Below are 20,708 nucleotides of genomic sequence, written 5' to 3'. Positions count from 1 at the left end.
TGCTGTCTGCCGCCGTCGCAGACCTGCCACTGACTTCCATCCCTCTGGATGCCGCAGGGTGTCTGCTGTGCTCCTGATCCAGCGAGGCACCCGTTGCCATTCCTGATCGGGCTAAAGGCTTGCCATTGTTCCTGAATGGCTAAGTGCCCAGGTTCATCCTAATCGAGCTGAACACTAGTCACTGGGTTCCACCATTCTCTTCCATGACCCACTGGCTTCTAATAGAGCTATAATACTCACCACATGGCCCAAGATTCCATTCCTTGGAATCCGTGAGGCCAAGAACCCCAGGTCAGAGAAGACGAGGCTTGCCACCATCTTGGAAGCAGCCCACGGCCATCTTGGAAGTGGCCCACTACCATCTTGGGAGCTCTGGGAGCAAGGACCTCCCCCCGCCCCCAGTAACACTTCTACTATTCAGCCATCCTGGTGATCTTTTGGATAACATACCCCTCTTGGGAGCTGATTTTTTTTTTTTTGAGACAGAGTCTTGCTTTGTCGCCCAGGGGAGCTGATTTTTTTCTTTGATGGCTATGATGTAGCAAGTGGCAATGTTGAGTAGGTTCACATGGCAAAAAACTTAGGAAAGGAACTTAGGAAGGCAGTCTCCAACCAACAGCCAAAAAATAAAAATAAGATAAAATAAAATAAAGGCCCCTCAGTCCTACTGTAAATGCCCAATGGGTTCACCTTGCCCACTGCCTAGACAGAGCTGATTTATCAAGATAGGAAATTGCAATAGAGAAAGAATAATTTATGCAGAGCTGGCTGTGCAGGATACAGGAGTTTTGTTATTACTCAAATCAGGAAATTTAGGGATCAGAGTTTTCAAGGATAATCTGGTGGGTAGGCGGCCAGTGAATTGGGAGTGCTGATTCGTTGGCTCTGGGATGAAATCATAGGGAATTGAAGCTGTTCTTTTATGCTGAGTCAGTTCCTGAGTGGGGGCCACAGAACTAGTTGGCAGGTCCAGGTGAGGCCATCCAGTTGTTAGAAGTGCAAAAATTTGAAAAGGCATCTCAAAAGGCCCACTTTAGGTTTACAACAGTGATGTTACCTTTAAGAATAATTGGCAAAGTTTCGTATTTTATGACCTCCGGAATAATGGCTGGTAATATTTAGAATTCCAGTTCCTCTCATTCTAACTTGGTGGCTGGTGGCCTTTCATTAATTTTACAATTAACAGTTTAGCTTTGGGGAAGGGCTATTGTTTAAACTATAAACTAAATTCCTTCCCAAGCCTAGTTCGGCTTACACTGAGGAATGGACAAGGACAGTTTAGAGGTTAGAAGCAAGATGAAGTTGGTTAGGTCTGGTATCTTTTACTGTCATAATTTCTTAGTTATCGTGTTTGCAAAGGCGGTTTCACTATAACCACAAGGAACTGAATTCAGCAAACCTCCACATGAGGCTGGAAGTGGATCCTTTCCCGGTTGAGTCTTGAGATAAGGCTACAGCCCTGGCTAATACCTGGCTTGCAGTCTGAGACCCTAAAGTAGAGGACTCAGTTAATCCAGGCCCAGAGACTGAAAAAATAAATCTGTGTTATTTTAAGCCCCTAAGCACATGGGTAAACCAAAAATAAAATTCTAAGGCCCCCCAGCCATCTGAATGGACTTCTTCCTCAGCCAGGCCTCTTAAAACTTAAACTTAACCTGAGAGTCTGTTTCAGGCCATGATGGAAAGTGGGGGTTGAATGTGCCTCGTTATACCTCTTCAGCATTAACATCAACATAGACTTTAAGTCTGATAAGAAACATTTTGCAACCTATTCTCCCTGAAGCCTGCTAGCTAAAAACTTTGCCTGCATGATTAAACTTTGGTCTCCACAGCCTCTTATCTTAACCTAGACATTCCTTTCTGTTTGAAAGCAACTCTTTAGAGAAATTCGACCAATTGTCAACCAGAAAAAGCTTAAATTTACCTTTAACCTGGAAGCCCTTACCCCGCCCACCACCCCACTTTGAGTTGTCCTGCCTTTCTGGACCAAACCAATGTATTTCTCAAATGTATTTGATTGATCGATGTTTCATGTCTCCCTAAGGTATATAAAACCAAGTTATACACCAACACCTTGGGCACATGTTCTCAGAACCTCCCGAAGGCTGAGTCATGGACCACAGTCACTGATATTTGGCTCAGAATAAATCTTTTCAAATATTTTAAAATGAGTTTCACTCTTCGTCAACACATGGTAGTTAGTTATTCAACAACACTAAACTAATATATCCACCTCATGAGAACCAGGGCTTTCAGAGTCTACAGCTGCATTGCACAATAAAATAACCACTAGCCACATGTGGCTACTGTAATTTCACAATTGTATTTTATTTCAATTTGCTTAAATTTTACTAAAATGTAAATGAAAAATTTACCTTGTGCTAGCTACATTTTAAGTGCTCAATAGTTATGAGTGGCTAGCTTCCTCAGAATGGAATACAGTCAATTCTCATTATTCATGATAGTTATATTCTATAAAGTCACCATGAGAACTGCATTAGTGAATACTGAACATTCTCTCCTAGCAGAAATACTGAGTTAGGTTCCTGTGAGCCTATGGTCATAACATTTTCATCAAGCATTCATTATATAACCTTGTGTTATGTCTTTCTGTTTAAAACACCTTATTTGATATTTATGTTGTTGATTCATTGACATTGAACTCATGGCCAACAGCCCTATAACTCATGCCTGGATGAATCAGATTTAATCCACTTATTTTCTCCGTAAGGTACAACACAGCTTTCTTGTGCTTAGGAACATTAGACAGCACTTCAGCACTACACTTGGGCACTACTTAAACAGTGGAATCACCAAAAACAAGTGCAAAAATATGAACAACATGGCACTAAAGAGACCTAAAAACAGATAGAGTATAAGAGCTGAAAACAAGAAGACAGAATGAGGCCTTGTTCAATCTCAGCTGGGAATGTATATATCTGGTAACTCACATTTTTCACTCAAATTCATCCATGAATGATCACAAAACCCCTGTGAGTATTGACTTTGGAGAAATAAATTTGACAAATAAATTTTAGCGACTGGGCAAATTTGCAAATTTTGAATCCATAAATAATTAGGATGGATGGTATTTCCATCTTTGCACAAATTTCTATTGGATATATTGCTCTAGAGAATCCAGTAGATTTTTTTCTTACTTTTACTATCTCACCTTATAAAGACAGCCATCCAATCCAAAGGCCTTGGGAAAAAATAGAGTAAAAATGACATGCATAGGGAAAGGAGCTGCTCCTCAACCCAAACCCGACCTACTTGCACATCATAATGGAATGACAACATTTCTTATTTCATAAACTCATTTGTCTTCAGAAACCAATATTATTTCTAAGACCTTAGAGAACTATTGGGTTTTGCCAGGAGTTTTGGCAAGATAATTCTTTCCTCCCTGATGTATTTAGCATTAGCTTTTTACACACCTTTCATAATTGCATTGTAATTTCCTAAGAAACTTCGCTTAAAGTCTTTTTTTAAAGTTTCATGAAGATAATAAGCAATATTACTGTTTTAACTCTAGACAAGTTGTCCTCAAACTTGTAGGCACATCAGCATGTTCAGATGAGTAAAATGCAGGTGCCTAGGTCTCTTCCTCAAGTACTGTGATTCAGTGGGTTTTGGGGAAGTCTTAGAATATACATTCTAACAAGCTTGCCAAATGGCTGTGATGTAGGAGGTCCTGGTACCAAATTCTGAAAAAAACATCATTGCTGACAATGCAGAGGAATCCTCAGAGACAAGACTCATACAAACAATGGCTTACAAGTAGTTTAAGAAAATAGTTTGTAAAATATACACAAAATGTAGAAAATAGTTTCAAAACCTAGACACAAAGGACTGTGATTTTACTGAGCTTCCAGATCAATAAGAACCTAGATTGTATTTTCAAGTGTTGAAATTTTGGAATTATGTTAATGGTCCCTAGATGACAGCACAAAATACTTAGCAATTGAAACTGCTTTGGGAATCCATCGTATGTGCTCCCAAGGGATGCCTGATATGCCTGTGTGAGTCCTTGAGAATGGCATTGAGGGTCTGAGCAAGTTTTATAGCTCAATCGTACATTCTGGGCTCTCAGAAAGTGTCTGTCTCTTCCTTACCCCTGCTATAGAATATATCTCCAGTGCTTTGTTCTGTAGTTGGTCTAAATATGCATTCATTAAAAATGTGTTGAATTGGATCAAATCTTCCTTTCCCTGTTCACCTTCTTGTAGTCAGGTCATTAAGCAGTAAATTAATCAGAACAACCCAAATTGGTGAGGAGAAAACAAATAAATTATCCAGATAACCTGAGAGAAGTGTGTGGGTTGCCTGCATTCTCAAAATTACTTCCCCAATCACCATTTTATTCAGCATGTGTTAGATAAGGTTTAATCTGACAAACTTTCAATAGCATTGTTATAAGAAACAATCCTCTCTTTGATTCTGAGTTCATGGAGACTACACAGTGGTAAGGTCATCCTCTTTGAGAGTTCTAATGCAAAAAAATCTTTTATTGGTATGACACATGTACTAATTGAACTATTTCTTCTGACCTTGATTACAAACCCCACGATGCCCCAATTAGATTTGCCTTTGAGACTACCTTGACAAGGTTTACAAATCAATTTCCTTCATAGAGATTGGTTGGGATTTTGTTTAGAAACAGGTTTTCTTTCTTTCTCTCTCTCTCTCTTTTTTTTCTCTTTTGGTTCCTCCCTGGCATCAATCTGAACAGCATCCTGAAAAAATGCTACACCTAATTTGCTTCTGCAAATGAGAGCAATTAAAATAACTCGACAAAAATGATGAAGGCTCTCGGATGATTTAAAGGCCAAGAATGAGGTACAATGACTCTGTTTATTCCTTTATCATCTGACTTGTCAGCAGCCCAGGAGTTCAGGTGTTAAGTGCTTCCAGCCCAGTTTTGACTTGCATGGTCCAGCTCCTTACTGAGACACACAGCTGTTGGTCTGAACTTTAGCACTGAGGGAACATGGGCCAGGCACTGCCAGGTCATCTTTATCCCAAAACATATGCAGCCAAACTGCAGGGATCTGCTCCTGAACTGGTATTCCCAGTTTAGGGGTGTGTGTGTGTGTGTGTGTGTGTGTGTGTGTGTGTGTGTTTCCAACTGCCTCTTAGTTCAGAGACAGCATGTGTACTAGAAAGAGCTACTTGAATAGATGGGGCATATAGTTCGACATATCTGGATTCTAATCTAATATTGATCACTTATCTTTGGGTTCTTAGGACTTTATTAACCTGTAACAACCTGTTTCCTTAGATATGACACTGACCTTCATGAGCGTTTGACCTGTGCCATTCTCCTCTCTACCTCACCTTGTCCCACTCCATGAGTTACTCTGATTGCTATGGCTTTAGTTTAGCACCTCCAATAAGTCAAGTTCTTTTCTACACAAAGGCATTTGCCCGTGCTATTCCTCTTACTTACAACCCACCTCCCACCCGTACCTCACCTAACACCCCAACTGACTAACTCAGGTCTCAGCTTAAAAACCACTTACTTACACAGGTCTTTTTTGACACCCCACCCAAGCCAAAATTAAGTTTACTCTCATTGCATATTCATCAATAGGTTCTGTGTATTATATGGTGGTGGCACTCATTACAGTTCGTAAACAAATATACATATATAGTAGTCACCCACATTCTTTATCATATCTTCCTATCTCATTGTCTTCATTTTCTTCATAGTGCTTATTAATTTCTTACATTTTATATTTCAGTTAATTATAGGGTACTCTTTCCCAGAACATACGTTTTGTGAATATAGGGACCTTGACTGTTTTATTCACAATTGCATTTCCCGTGCTGGCTACAAAGGCCCTGGCATAAAGGCAGAGCTCAAAACACATGTGTAGGTTGAATGGATGGTTGGATTAATCGTGGGTAATTATCCACTTAGCAACATAGTTCTGAAGATCAGAGATGATGCGTAAAAACACCTAATGCAGTGAGAGGCACTTGTAGCACTCAAATAAAAGGTGCTTATCATTACTGACATTAATAAACAGGCATATAACGAAGAAGACAGGAAGGGTTTCTTCTAAACAACCACATATTTCTGGAGTGTGAACACATCTAGTATAATACGCTATACCATCTACATGAATAGTTCAGCAAAATTTATGCCACAACCCTTCATCTGTGCCACCTCCCTCCTCAAGGTTCACACTCACTCTAGTACCTTGAACAAAGCAAAGTTCATCAGGCAGCCACACTGTTTCATTCCCCTGGGGCTTTGGATCCCTCTACCTGAAATAGCCCACATGAGGTAAGCTGAGGCAATATATAAAATGATTTTGGCCTTTATTCCACCCCCCAATTAAGGACATACCAATTATATTAGATTGGGGCAAAAGTAATTGTGGTTTTTGCACACAATTACTTTTGCACTAAACTAATAGGAGAGTTTCAGAGCATCTCCTCTTCTAGTCAGGGCCAACTGAAACACAGCCACGTTAGACTCTTGATAAATTGTTGGCAGCTTTTACTGATAACAACACGTTACTTTTATCTTTTTCTCCTAAATTTCCAGAGTCATCCTCAATTAAGCTTATGAAAAGTCTCTGTATTAAAGTGGAAGAATTCTCTACAATCTTTAATCTCTCTAAAATACTGAATCACAACTTATTTTCTCTCTCTTTCTCAATGTTTCTAAATTGAAAAGATATAGAAAGGATAAACCAGGGAAATATTGTGAAATACTGTGTCCACAATGGGGGCTTTCATGTTTGAGCTGGGGGTAAATAAGAGAAAAGTCATTAAATGTGACTTCAGTTTTGATAACGGAAATATTACTTTCTCCATTGGCCGTAGTTTTTCTTACTACATTAGCAACACCTTAGCAACTAAGCATCACAAGATCTCTCTTGCAGAAGGAAACTGAGATCCAGAATAATTAAGTGGTTAGTTATCAAAAGCATTTCCATCCCTGGTTCCTACCAAGGGCTTCTCTTTAAATGAAATTCTTGACTGGACATGGTGGCTCATGCCTGTAATCCCAGCACTTTGAGAGGCCGAGGCGGGTGGATCACCTTAAATCAGGAGTTCGAGACCAGCCTAGCCAACAGGGTGAAACCCCATGTCTACTAAAAATACAAAAATTAGCTGGATGTGGTGGCAGGTGCCTGTAATCCCAGCTACTCAAGAGGCTGAGGCAGGAGAATCACTTGAACCCAGGAGGCAGAGGTTGCAGTGAGCCAAAATCATGCCATTGCACTCCAGCCTGGAGGACAAGAGCAAGACTCCATCTAAAAAGAAAAAAAAAAGAAAAAGAAATTGTCTTCGTGGTACAGTTTTTAAGTGGTAGCTAGACACAATGCTAGTGGGATGTCATCCTGTGGCTTGCTAAAGCAGGATAGCAATTTAAATGCCCAAAAGAATTAGGCTGGTGATGAGTCTGAGTGATGCTGACCATGTTAAGGAAAAAGTTCATTTTCCACTTAACTCTATTACAATAAAAAAAAGAATGTCCATTCAGTGACAAATGGCAATGGACAATTGACATCAAGACTTGGGGAAAATAGGGAGTGATAGAGACTCTGGCTAATTGGAAGAGCAAGTCGAATCTGAAGGAGGCAACTATTAAGCACCATCCAATTGTCTCAAGAAGATGAGCCTTATGTTTTCAAATCTACATGTGCTTTGAAATCAGCCAGAAATCTAGAGTTTTGCATGTGATTTCCCAATTTCAATTATTGCTTTCAGTTAATTATGGTTAATTATAATGTGCTTATTTGTAAATATCTTCAGTAGTTTGAATGCTTCTGAGTGATGAAATCTTGCTCATTTTCTCTGTCGTTTCACATAATCGGATGTTGAGTCCAGAATCTCCAATGTGCATGGTAACAGTGAGTTCTTTTAGAAGAGGCTAACTGCCCAATATGAGAGCCAAGTGAAGTGCATTGTTCACTTGAGTGAAGGCTGTGTAGATAGCTGCTCAGAAGTGATTCCAGCCTAACTTATTCCATGCACCCCTCACAGATCCTTTCCCACCCCCTTGGGATCTTGAACTATCACTGAGATTCCCATCTCAGAAGGTAATCTCATTACTGAAATGTGGTGCTTACCAGCCCCCAAACCATAACTTAGATGTGCATTTAACCCCAACCCTCAATTCTTTAAGAATCTTCATCACCAGGGTTCTGGTGGTCATGCCAATCGGTCTGACTTGGCACTATTTCCATTCTTGGTCTTGTGAATTTTGTGGGCCCTGTCAGTCCAGGAACACATATTTATTGGTTCCAGATAATATTCTTACATTCTTTGATAATTTTGTTTCCTCCTGATTTTTCTTCTTTCTAGGCCTCCTGTTAGTTGAACACTTCTTGGATGGATCCTCCCAATATTATATATTTTTTATTCCAATTTTTCATCTGTATGCCTATTTATTTTATTTTCTGAGAGATTTCACAATCTTTACCTTTACCCTTCCTTTTTTTTTTGGTAGAGTCTTGTTTTGTCGCCCAGGCTGAAGTACAGTGGCTCAATCGGCTCACTGCAAGCTCCGCCTCCTGGGTTCACTCCATTCTTATGCCTCAGCCTTCCGAGTAGCTGGGACTACAGGCGCCCGCCACCACGCCCGGCTAATTTTTTGTATTTTTTTGAGTAGAGATGGGGTTTTGCCGTGTTAGCCAGGATGGTCTCAATCTCCTAACCTCGTGATCTGCCCGCCTCGGCCTCCCAAAGTGTTGGGATCACAGGCATGAGCCACCGCTCCCGGCTAGGTCTTTTTCTGTATTATCGTCTGCTACTGTTTCCCAAATTGCAGGCTTCCTTTGAATGTCTAGTGGTGTTTTGTTGTCTGCCCATTTTCAGAGCGAGGTAGAAATCTGCGAAAGAGTCCCATATGTTCAAGGGGAGCAGGGAGAGAGAACTTGTTGAATGGTGGGCTTCTCTGTAGGATGATTGGGTAGGCAGGGGACTAGCTGCTTCACTAGGGGATCTTCCAAAATCAGAGCTCTCAACCTTCTTGCCTCGGATGGTGGTGATGGGAGTGAGGGAGTGGATCTGACCCTCAGTGCTCTCCAAGCTGAACTACAAAGTGTGGCTGAGTGGTCGGGCGTGGTGGCTTATGCCTGTAATTCCATCACTTTGGGGGGCCAAGGTGGGCGGATCACCTAAAGTCAGGAGTTCAAGACCAGACTGACCAACATGGCAAAACCCCATCTCTACTAAAAATACAAAAATTAACCATGCGCAGTGGTGGACACCTGTAATCCTAGCTACTTGGGGGCTAAGGCAGGAGAATCGCTTCAGCCCTGGAGACAGATGTTGCAGTGACCCGAGATCACACCACTGCACTCCAGCCTGAGTGACAGAGAGAGACTCCGTCTCAAAAAAACAAACAACAACAACAACAAAAAATAAAATGTGTTTGAGTCTGTCATCATTCAATAGGTCTTTGCTTAAACTGTGCTCAGTCTTGTGCCTCTTGCTAGGTTTCCACGGAACTTGCATCTCACAGTTTAGAGCATGTCTGATTCAATTCCTCCACATCCAAAGAAAGACAAAATAGAGTCTGCCCATCGAAATCTGAATGTCAGATGGCCAAGGAATATTTTTAACATAAATATATATCATGTAATTATTTATAATATGAAATTCAAATTTAATTGAATCTCCTGTATTTTCTCTGGATCCAGGGGATGAGGGGAAGAGAAGGGTAGTTAGCTGGCTCATCAGTGTGGAAAGTGGCAGGGATCTGGGGGAGTCTGGAGATCTTCTACCAACTTTCAACCAATCCCTCGTTGGCCCAGCTCTTCACCCCAACCCGCATAGCACATGGTGCAGGCAAATCTTCTGTCCCTTCTGAAATTCTGCAAGGGAGCTTGACTTCCTCTCATTGTCATGTCCCTCTGTAAACTTTCAGCATTCAGATTTGTCTGTGTTGTTATCATATTTTATTCCATCTAAGATGCAATCGATTATAGAATACATTATTCATTATCTAATAAATAATTTAGAAGGAAAAATGCTGCCAATTACAACTGTAAGATATCACCAATTGTAAGAGCCATTCTGATTTCAGAAACATTAAAATGTTAAAAAGATGAATGTTTTAGAACTGATGAAATACACCAATTCCTCCATTGTCTCCCACTCTTGCCAAAATAAATTAACATCTCTTATCTACTATTATCTCTTATTTCATCTCTGCTGTTCTATATTTTTTTCTCATTTTAGAGGAATCTCAGGGGATAGTAGAGTTGTATGCATTTGGTTATTCTTCTTTCTCTACTATTCTTTAATTGAATGGAAATTTTAGATCAATCTGTGGTTTGATATAAGGAGGGATGAGCTCTGGTGACATGTTTCCTTCTATTCCTACCAGACATGTGGCAGCACTGTGGAGAGGACAGCATGCCAAGAGTGCCCGCCTGGGCCTGCCCCAGCCTCAGTCAGCCACTGCCAAGCCCCCACCAGATAACACAGCTCTGGCCACAGCTGAGACAGCCTAGAGAATAATTTACTCCCACCCCTCTGTGCTGAGTCACTGTAACTATTTCAGGCAGAACAGAACCTATGAGGTGTAAGCAGATCATTTTAAAGGGCAGAACGTCAGGTGATGAGCTCCCATGCCAAGCCAAACAGCAGGGATGACAGGAGCAATTTATCTTGTTCTGTTCTTTATGTACATCTCCCAAAATCTCAGCTTTTGGAGTTCCCTTTTTATCCTTGCAACTTATCTCTTCCATCCTGCTTGGGGTTTCTCTTATTTTCTTTCCCTGAGTTGGACCTTTGTTTTCTCTCTTTCATTCATTCAACTATGTGCCCTGTTCTTGACTGTTCTTGGCACTGGGGACACAGCAGTGACCAAAACAGGCAACAATCACCACTCACAGGGAGCTTGTATTGAGGAGTGACAGGGAGACAGAGAATAAAAGGGTAAATAAAGTATGTGATATGTTAGAAAGTGATCAGTGCTACAGGAAAGAAGAGTCTTCTAGAAGAGTGGGCAGGTCAGGAGGAAGGGGATTCCTATTTTAAACAGGGTGGTCTGGGAAATTCTCAAGTGGAGACCTTTGAGGAAAGGCCTGAAGGAGTGAGGGAGTGAGCCAGGTGATCGCCTGGGGAGTGAGGGGGCAGCATTCCAGGCAGAAGGAACAGCAAGTACAACTGCCCTGGGGCAGGAACATGCAGGGAAAGTCAAGGAAGAGCCTGGGCAGCATGGGTGGGTAGGGCAGACAAAGGGCACAGTGATAGGGAGGGGGTGAGGGTGGGGTGTCCAGATCAGGTAGAGCTGAGTCATTATTGTAATGTTTTCTAGGGTTTCTCCTTGAAGGGATGTGAGCAGTGCCGTGCCTCCACCTCTACATCTCCCCCTCCTCCCAGATGAATGTGACCTAACCTGTATCTTCTCAGGACCCTATGCAGGACATGTGCACTTCTTCTCACTTTCTAAAAATCCTCCTCATTTCTAAAGTTTCCTTTGAAAAACTGAGCCTGATGTCATCACTTCCCATGCCTCAAGATCCTCCCTCTCAGGCCAAAACCAGCCCCTTTCTCAGGGAATGACTCCAGTTTTGAAACCTAAATTTATGTCTCTGTGATCAGCTCAAGGATTGAGAATCATAAAAACCTCGTACAGTGTTCTCACGGTTTAATTTTCAGCTCAGGGATTTAATCTGACAAATTACCTTTTATCTCATTTATGGTGACTGAGATTCAGCAACTTTCCCTTGAACTAAAGGGTAAGGTAAAATACTACTTCGGGGAGGAATGAGAAGTTAAATTAGTTCCTGGGGTGCAATTATTAACAGCAAATCTAATGTAATGGTCTAGCAAGTGCCAAGTATAACCCCAGCACTTGGAGAAGTTGATCAATAAATGTAGCGTATGTTATCTTCCAGCATTGCTGGTGTAATAAAAAAAAAACATTTTAGGGTTCTCTCAAGGTTGAAAGAGAGCTCAGAGAATCTTCTCTTAATCATATTCAACAACTAGAATCATAAAACAAAGCACCCAGCTATCATGCCTTGTTAAGAAGCAGTGTCAAAGGGTCTAATTTAATCATTTAGTGCTATTAAGTAGAAATTAGGTTTCCATGGAGGCACTGGCTTTCGACTTGGCAGAATTCTGATCCTCATTTGCTCATCTTTTTCCTCTATAGAAAACAGAATGATAATCATAATACTCTTTCCTGGTTTCCAAAGCTGCACACCTGGGTGATGGCCTCTCAGGTCCAGGTGCTTCTTAGAGGGGATTTATTTTATCTGGCTGTGGAAACATGAGACAAAATGAAACGGATCTCAGATTTATTATTGGCATCGGTTAGGGGTCTGCAATTAGGAGTCTGAAGTTCCGGGTTATTCTGTTGGTTCACCTTACAGCAGGATCAAATGAATCATGTAGCTGAATGCACTTGGAAGAAGCAGCAGCATCACTGACTGTTTTATATTTTTGACCTACCCAACACATAGACACATTCCCATTCTACTTTGAGTGGGAAAAGAATGGGTTTCCTTCCCCTTTGGTCGTTCTCTGCTATGGATCTTGTTTCCAAAGCCAGAGTTTATTGAAGCTGGAGGCAGAACAGACTCCCCTACGCCTCTACCCTGCCATCCCAGAGCTGAGCCTCAAGCTGCGCTCTCCTCTTAACTGCTATAACTTCCAGAGAGAATCCTGCTGCTGCTACAGAGAAGATGATTGTGTTAATTGCCAGTGTTCACCTCATCCTGCAGCACACAGGAATGCTGCCAAGTTAACAACGGACCACATGCGACTGTGGCCAACCAAATCTTACCGGATGGTTTGCCTTTTCCTAGTCCTCCCCATGTCTTGGAATGCAAGCGTTTGCTCTTAGGCTCACATGGCCATCAATTCAAACACTAATTGGATGACCCTGTGGAGATATTTTAGAAGCAAAAAGCAGGGAAGCTAGCTCAAGTTTGACCAGGAACACGTAAACCATTTAACGCTTCCCTTTGCAGTATTATATAGATTAAATTTTCATTTACTTAACAAATATTTAATAAGCACCTACTATGTGCCATTAGCACAATGTGACATTGTACTAGGTACTAAAGAAAACCATAAGTATTTTAAAAATCTTCCTTGTCTGAGATAATTTGTAACAGCTACATATTATTAAAAATTCAATAGCCATTTTCAGAAGGAAGCTCTAAATACGTCAAGTCCAGCTTATGTTGATATAATTATAAAATATTGGGTCTAGAAGGAGATTCAGTCTCAAGATTCTTGTCCAACTTCTCATTCAACCCTTTTATATTACTTCAAGTGGTCAGTGTTTTTTTGTTTGTTTGTTTTTTGCACACATCTATGAATAAGATGCTCCTGTAATAGCTACTGCACTTTTAGAAATCTAGAATTTCTTGAAAGAATCTCTTTTGCTTGAGCTAAACCTAAGTCCCTCTTACAGCATTCATTTCTCCTTTCTGGGCCAATATGGAACAATTTTGCTGTAGCTTATAATTTTACATAAGCTGCCTTTATATCTAAAGTCGGACTTTTAATCCATAGTGGTAGTCTTAACACTAAGCACCTCTTCTCTCCTTGATTCCTTTAATTCCTGCTCCATCTTTCTGGTCACTTCCTGATGTCTGCTTTTATAGCCATATTCATACTGTCTTGCCTGAGACCAGATAGATGACAAAGATGATAGTGGTAAACTGAGAACCAAACCCATGTCCCCTGACTGCCAGCTAAGTGTTCTTTCCATGGTAACACGTCATTGCTCAGCCTACCTCTTGGTAATAGGTGCTAGCCACATAGAGTTGCTATCAACCTTAAATTTAGAAACTATGATTACGTATAGAGTTTATTTGAGCAAAAAGCTGAGAATAGCCACTCAGGAAACACAGACTCCAAAGGAATAGAGTCAGTGCTCCAAAGCAGATAAGTGAAGGTTTCATTTATATAGGGAGAAGCAGAGTTTATAAGGGTTAAAACATTCTCCATCAGTACATATATTATAATGATTTAATTGGTTACAGCTTGCTGTAACTCAAGGAAGATTGCTGTGACATTCTATAAGAGGGGGTTCATGATCTCCAGGGGTCTTATCTTTGTCACTATTTGGTCTTTCCTAATTATTTACAAGAAAAAGCAAAAGTTGCAGCTAACTGCTATGTGACTCAGGCCACATAGCCACTTTCCTCTCAGGGCTCAAAATAGTTTAAAGTTCCAACACCTTCAGGTTTGAATTATTTAATTTTACATTCCCCTAATAAATTGGACTAAACGGTGCTCCTCACTAATGACAGTTTATCTTTCTCTGAGAAGCATTTCATAAGGGATGCATTTGGAGCATCAAGGAGGAAGTTGACTCCTTAGATAAGCCCTACCAACCCCAGAGTTCTATAGACAGCAAGATGGCACAGCCAGGTCCCTCCTTCCTCTCTCACTGCCATGTACCAGAGGTTGGCAAACTTCAAAAAGAGCCCATAGCCTGTTCTTATAAATAAAGTTTTATTGGAACACAGCCATGCCCATTCATTTACATATTATCTGTGCCTGCTTTTTAAATTTGAAATAGAGTCAAGTAGTTTCCATGGAAACCATATATTCTTCAGAGCAGAACATTTTTACTATCTAGCTGTTTATAGAAATAGTTTACTGACCACTGCCATACAGAGGTATGAATTCTAAGAGTGATTCTGATAACAATCCTCACATTTTTGTTAATATGCCATGAGATCTCTTTACTTGACTCTATCAAGATATTTCTGGGTAATGTTCATTTAATTGTACACTTTAAATCAATACATGGTGTGTAAAGGTGCCAAAAGTCCAGTTTAGGTACAAAGAATATATATGCTGTGACATAATTTACGTACATTATAGAGAAGCAGTAATCAATACTATCTTATTTATAGATACATATACATTTAGTAAAAATACAAAAATATGCACAATAATGATAATCACCAACTTTAGAGCTCTGGTACCTATACATGGGAGGGGGCAGGGCAAGAAAGAGTGGGAAGAAAGACATAGCTTTAATCTGTAACAAAAAATAGAAGTTTTGAAGAAAATACAATGGGATGCTAATATTGGCTACATTTGGCCTTTGCATACTTAGGAGTCTTGTGTCGTTTTCTATATGTTTTTTATGTTTTATATGTATTTTTATATATATTTATGTATATTACATATATTGAAACTCAAAGTGAAGACAGGCAGGCTTGAGTAAGTCATTTAGAGTCTCTGCATCTTAGAGGAAACCCTTAAGTAGGAGGATTTCCAAAGTCTTTTGTGAAGTGTTTTGTTCCTCTATGGAACAGAGGGTAACAGGGGGCAACAGGCATCACATTAATAGAGAGCAAGATTCCATTAAGACATTCTGGCCAGGTGTGGTGGCTCACATCTAAAATCCCAGCACTTTGGGAGGCCAAGATGGGTGGATCATTTGAGGTCAGGAGGTCGAGACCAGATTGGACAACATGGTGAAACCTCACCTCTACTAAAACTGCAAAAATTAGTCTGGTGTGGTGGTGCATGCCTGTAGCCCCAGCTACTCAGGAGGGTGAGGCAGGAGAATCACTTGAACCAGGGAGGCAGAGGTTGCAGTAAGCCAAGATTGCACCACTGTACTCCAGCCTGGGTGACAGAGCGAGACTCTGTCTCAACAACAACAACAAAAAAAGGCATTCTGTTTGTTTAGATACTTAATGCTCTGTATTCTAAATCCAGGCACACCTTGGAAATACTGTGAGTTTGGTTCCAACCAATGCAGTAAACCAAATATTCAATACTTGCATGTGACACAATTTTTTTGGCTTCCTATTAGATACAAAACTTATACTTACACTATACTGTAGTCTAATAAGTGTGCAATGGTATCATGTCTAAAATTCTTTAAAAAATACTTTATGACTAAAAAAATGCTAATGATCACCTGAGTATTCAGTGAGTAATAATGATTTTGCTGGTGGAGGGTCTTGCCTCAATGTTGATGGCTGCTGACTGATCAGGGCAGTGGTTGCTAAAAGGTGGGGTGGCTGTGGCAATTTAGAGTAAGACAGTGAAGTCTGCCACATTGACTGACTCTTTCTTTCACAAAAGATTTCTCATGCAGTGCTATTTGATAACATTTTACCCACAGTAGAACTACTTTCAAAACTGGAGTCAATGCTCTCAAAACCTGCCACTGCTTTATCAACTAGGTTTATGTACCATTTTAAGTCCTTTGTTGTCATTTCAACAATGTTCATAGCATCTTCATGAGGAGTAAATTCTATCTCAAGAAACCACTTTCTTTGCTTATCCACAAGAAGCAACTTTTTATTCATTTGAGTTCAATCATGATATTGCAGCAATTCAGTCACATCTTCATGCTTCATTTCTAATTCCAGTTCTCTCGTTATCTGGAATACCCATCCCCTCCATTGAAGTCTTGAACTCCTCAAAGTCCCCATAAAAGTTGGAATCAACATATTTTAAATTCCTGTTTATGTGGGTAGTTTGATCCACTCCCATGAATCATGAATGTTCTTAATGGCAACTAGAATGTTGAATACTTTCCAGGAGGTTTTCAATTTACTTTGTCTGGATTTATCAGAGGAATTACTATCTATGTAGCCTTATGAGATGTATTTATTAAATAATAACTTTGTGAGTCAAAATTACTCTTTGATCCATGGGCTGCAAAATGGATCAAAGTGTAATTTTGTGTTAGCAGGCATAAAAACAACATTAATGTCCTTGTACATCTCCATCCAAGTTCTTGGGTGACCAGATATATGGTCAATGAGCAGTAATATTGTGCAACAAATCTCTTTTTCTGAGAAGTAAGTCTTAGCAGTGGCTATAAAGTATTTAGCAAGCTATGTTGTAAACAGATGTGCTTTCATCCAGGTTTTGTTGTCCCATTTCTAGAACACAGGCAGAGTAGACTTTGGATTCTTAGGGTGGTAAATGAGTAATGACTTCAACTAAAAATAAGCAGCTGCATTAGCCCCTAACACAAGAATCATCCTGTCCTTTGAAGTTTCAAAGCCAGGCATTGACTTTTCCTTTCTTGCTATGAAAGTCCTAGATGGCGTCTTCTAATATAACCCTGTTTTATCTATAATGAAAATCTGTTGTTTCAGGTAGCCACCTTCATTAATTATCTTCACTAGATCTTCTCTGAAAAACTTTCTATGGCTTCCAAGTTAGCACTTGCTGCTTCACCTTGCACTTTTACGTTGTGGAGACAGCTTCTTTCCTTAAATCTTGTGAACAAACCTCTGCTAACTTCCAACTTTTCTTGTGCAGCTTCCTCACCTCTCGCAGCCTTCATGAAATTGGAATTGAAGAGAGTTAGGGCCTTGCTGTGGATTAGGTTTTGGCATAAGGGAATGTTGGGGCCGGTTTGATCTTCTATCCAGACCACTCAAACTTTCTCCATATCAGCAATGTGTGCTTTGCTTTTTTATCATTTGTGTGCTCACTGGAGTAGCAGTTTTAATTTCCTTGAAGAACTTTTCCTTTTATTCACAACTTTGCTGTTTGGTGCAAGAGGTTTAACTTTATGCCTGTCTCAGCTTTTGACATGCTGCCTTCCTCACTAAGTTTAATCATTTCTAGCTTTTGATTTAAAATGAGAGATGTGAGACTCTGTCTTTCACTTGAACACTTAGCAGTCATTGTAGGGTTATTAATTGGCTTAATTTCACTATTGTTCGTTGTGTCTCAGAGAATAGGGAAACCCAAGGAGATGGAGAGAGACAGGAGAATGGGTAGTTGGTGGCACAGTCAGAACACACATAATGTTTATTGATTAAATTTGCCATCTTATATGGACATGGTTCATCGTGTCCAAAAACAATTGTAACGGTAACATCAAAGAACACTGATCACAGATCACCATAATAGATGTAATAAGAAAAAGTTTGAAATAATGTGATAATTACCAAAACGACATTTACACAGAGACATGAAGTAAGCACATGCTGTTTGAAAAATAGTGCCAATAGACTTGCTCAATACAAGGTTACCAAATGTAAATGTGCAGTATTTGCAAAGATCAGTAAAGTGACATGCAATAAAATGAGGCATGCCTGTACACATTCAATTACATACTCCTTTACACAATTCATTATAGCATTTGAAACTCCACTACTGTTTCTCAACCCAACTACAGGTATTACTGCACACAGTTTTTGATCATATCCTTTTGTCTCATTTTATACATCTATAAAACAATGAACACATGTTTTCTGCATAGTAAGCTCATATTTTATGAATTATTCTAGGGCCTTCATTTTTCTTGGAGATAATTCTAATTCAGTCTGCCTCTTTCCATAAAATGATTCAATAGCATTTCATAGAAATCAAGAAAAGAATATTTCTTCATAGTGCAGCACCAGGACATTTTTCTATCAGTCTTAAAAGTTTTCAGGAATGAAAACCCTGAAGCACATTGCTATTCCATCACCTAACCCCTAGCATTGCGTTGGTTACGTAGCTGGAGGCAGTCAAAGTTTAATGTACATAATTACAATACACCTTTTTCTATATTGCAAGATTTCCTTGTTATAAAAAGATACTAAAAACTCATCTTAATCATTTTTCTATTCCCCAAGAGAGTTTAAAATTTTAATAGCTTCTAAGCAAGTGGATCTGAGAAAGGTTGTTTCAAAATGATTACACCAGTACTTCTTCACTGTGAGAGGTGTGACTTTTTTGGATCTAAATTGAGGTGGAAGTATGATTGAAGAGAAGTTAGAAAATTCACAGTTAAACCAAATAGAAAGGCCTAAAGCAATTCTCTGTTCTTTGTAAAATGAAGCTCCAAGGGTATTAATTTAAACAACAAAATATCTCCCCCAAATTAATAGAGAATAAAGCTGGATCTAGCCCAGTGGTGGTTGCCTAGCAACAAAGCTATGTGTTAGGAAAAGGATGGGAGTACTTCAGACATTGGGCATCACTTCAGGCATTGAGTTTCCTTGAAAAATGTGAAGAAACATTTCTGCTCTTTTGAAATTGTCTGTTTAAAGATGCCTATGATCCATACCACATGCTAGGACACTCTTCCTCTTTTTAAGTCAGATTCACATTAAAATTCAGCTCAGTTGCCACCTCTTCCATGAAGCTTTCTCTGGCTATCCCCAAGGACACTCAGACTCTGAACCATGTCTGCTTCCTCTGCACTCCCCTCGCCTTCTGCATTTCACTACCTTTGCTCTTCTTTAAATGTTTGGTAGAATTCAGCAGTGAAGCCACTGGGTCCTGGGCTTTTCTTCACTGGGAGACCTTTTTATTGTGGCTTCAATCTCATTACCTGTTATTGGTCTGGTCAGGTTTTGGATTTATTCGTGGTTCAACCTTGGTAGGCTGTATGTGTCTACGAATTTGTCCACTTCTTGTTGACACTTATCATGGTGTCCATCACTTATCATGAAATCATTAGCTTGTTCATCTCTCTGTTAATGTGCCCAACCAGATTATAGTTAGGGACTGTCTGTTGCTTTTCTTTGTATCTCACATGCATAATCTCATGCTTTGTAAAGGCCCTAGTACAGTTTGTTGAGTGGATGGGTGGATGGATGATGAAGAAGTAAATGAACTAATGAATAAATTAGAAAATCAGATTTCAGTAAGAATATGATCTATAATCATGGCTGTATTGAGGACTCTAATATGTGTAAATGTGATGGAATAACTCCAATACGTACCGCTGTGAGGGATTTTTGTGATAAGCCTGTCTCAAGTCATGTTCAGAAAAGTTTATTTGAATTAAGTCACCTTTTCCCTATTTTCTGTTCTCTGCCCTACAGGCTGCCTGAGCAATTGTGGCTGATTCGTGAAGTGAGTTCCCATTATCATCCAATTGGCCCTGATCTCGCATCCCAAGGTAGGCATGCCTGCCTGCTTCTCCCTGCTTATTGGACTTTGCCTGTGGCTTATTGCTCTGTTTATTATAACTCAACTGCTGCCTCTTCCCTTTCATTTTGATGTGAACTATTCTTCATCTCAGGTTGGCACAAGGAAGTTTTCTTGGTGGTACTCTTGAATCCCTGTAGCTGTTAGCATCTTTATTTATGACTGTAATAACCTTAGAACTCCCCTGGATAATCCTCAAAAAGGACATTATACATGGGGCTGTTTCCTGAGGTAGAGAGCTATAAAGGGAGCTGATTTATTATATCCAAGTCTTCATATCCAAGTTTTTGAAGGCATTTTGCCTTAATAAGGGTTCTGGCAGGAAGCAGATGACACACAGCTGTGTAGTTTCAAGAGCACTTTAGAAAGAGATTCTTTACCATGGCATGGTCAGAATGTGGGAACGCCAAAAGAGTTTGGGTATCACCTTGGGGCTAGAAATAGGCTGGGCCTGAGTGGGGAAGGGAAAGGAATAGTTACTAAAACCTAAAGAAAAATAAATGGAGAGAAAGAATGATAGCTGTTAGGAGGAATGCCAGGGTGGAAGGAGCATGCGCTTTGTTAAAACCCATGGAGACTCTGGGGAATGCATGGCCTAAACATGCTCGTCTCCACCCCTCTGGTCTCCTGCGAAATGTGCTCCAATGGCCAACCACACTGGAAGTGGTCCCACTGGGCAGCCTCTTGGGGAACAGAGAAGGGTGAAAAGCAGTGGAAATAGGATCTGGAAGGAGAAGTAGAAGATACACTGTATAGCCCCCAGAAGAAATGCAAAGATAATGGTGCCTGTGCATGGGAGGCATGCCTCCAATGACTTCACTCCAAAATAATTTTGGGCAAAGTATGTTGATATT

At 40.1% G+C, this 20,708-nt stretch overlaps 1 long non-coding RNA gene across 1 annotated transcript in view; it reads left to right on the top strand.

Annotated features, from left to right (window-relative positions):
* LOC123571798 (uncharacterized) overlaps positions 1–19,825 on the top strand; it is a 35,880-nt gene extending 16,055 nt beyond the window's left edge. Inside the window, exon 3 of the long non-coding RNA XR_006696036.2 lies at positions 19,749–19,825. This is a non-coding gene — a long non-coding RNA (uncharacterized lncRNA). The remainder of the gene's footprint in view (positions 1–19,748) is intronic.
* Positions 19,826–20,708: the final 883 nt, after the last annotated feature.

This window comes from Macaca fascicularis, chromosome 2 (assembly GCF_037993035.2).
Source record: "Macaca fascicularis isolate 582-1 chromosome 2, T2T-MFA8v1.1".
Lineage (NCBI taxonomy): Eukaryota > Metazoa > Chordata > Mammalia > Primates > Cercopithecidae > Macaca > Macaca fascicularis.
Note: the sequence above shows the minus strand (reverse complement) of the source record. Positions and strands in the feature narration are given on the sequence as shown.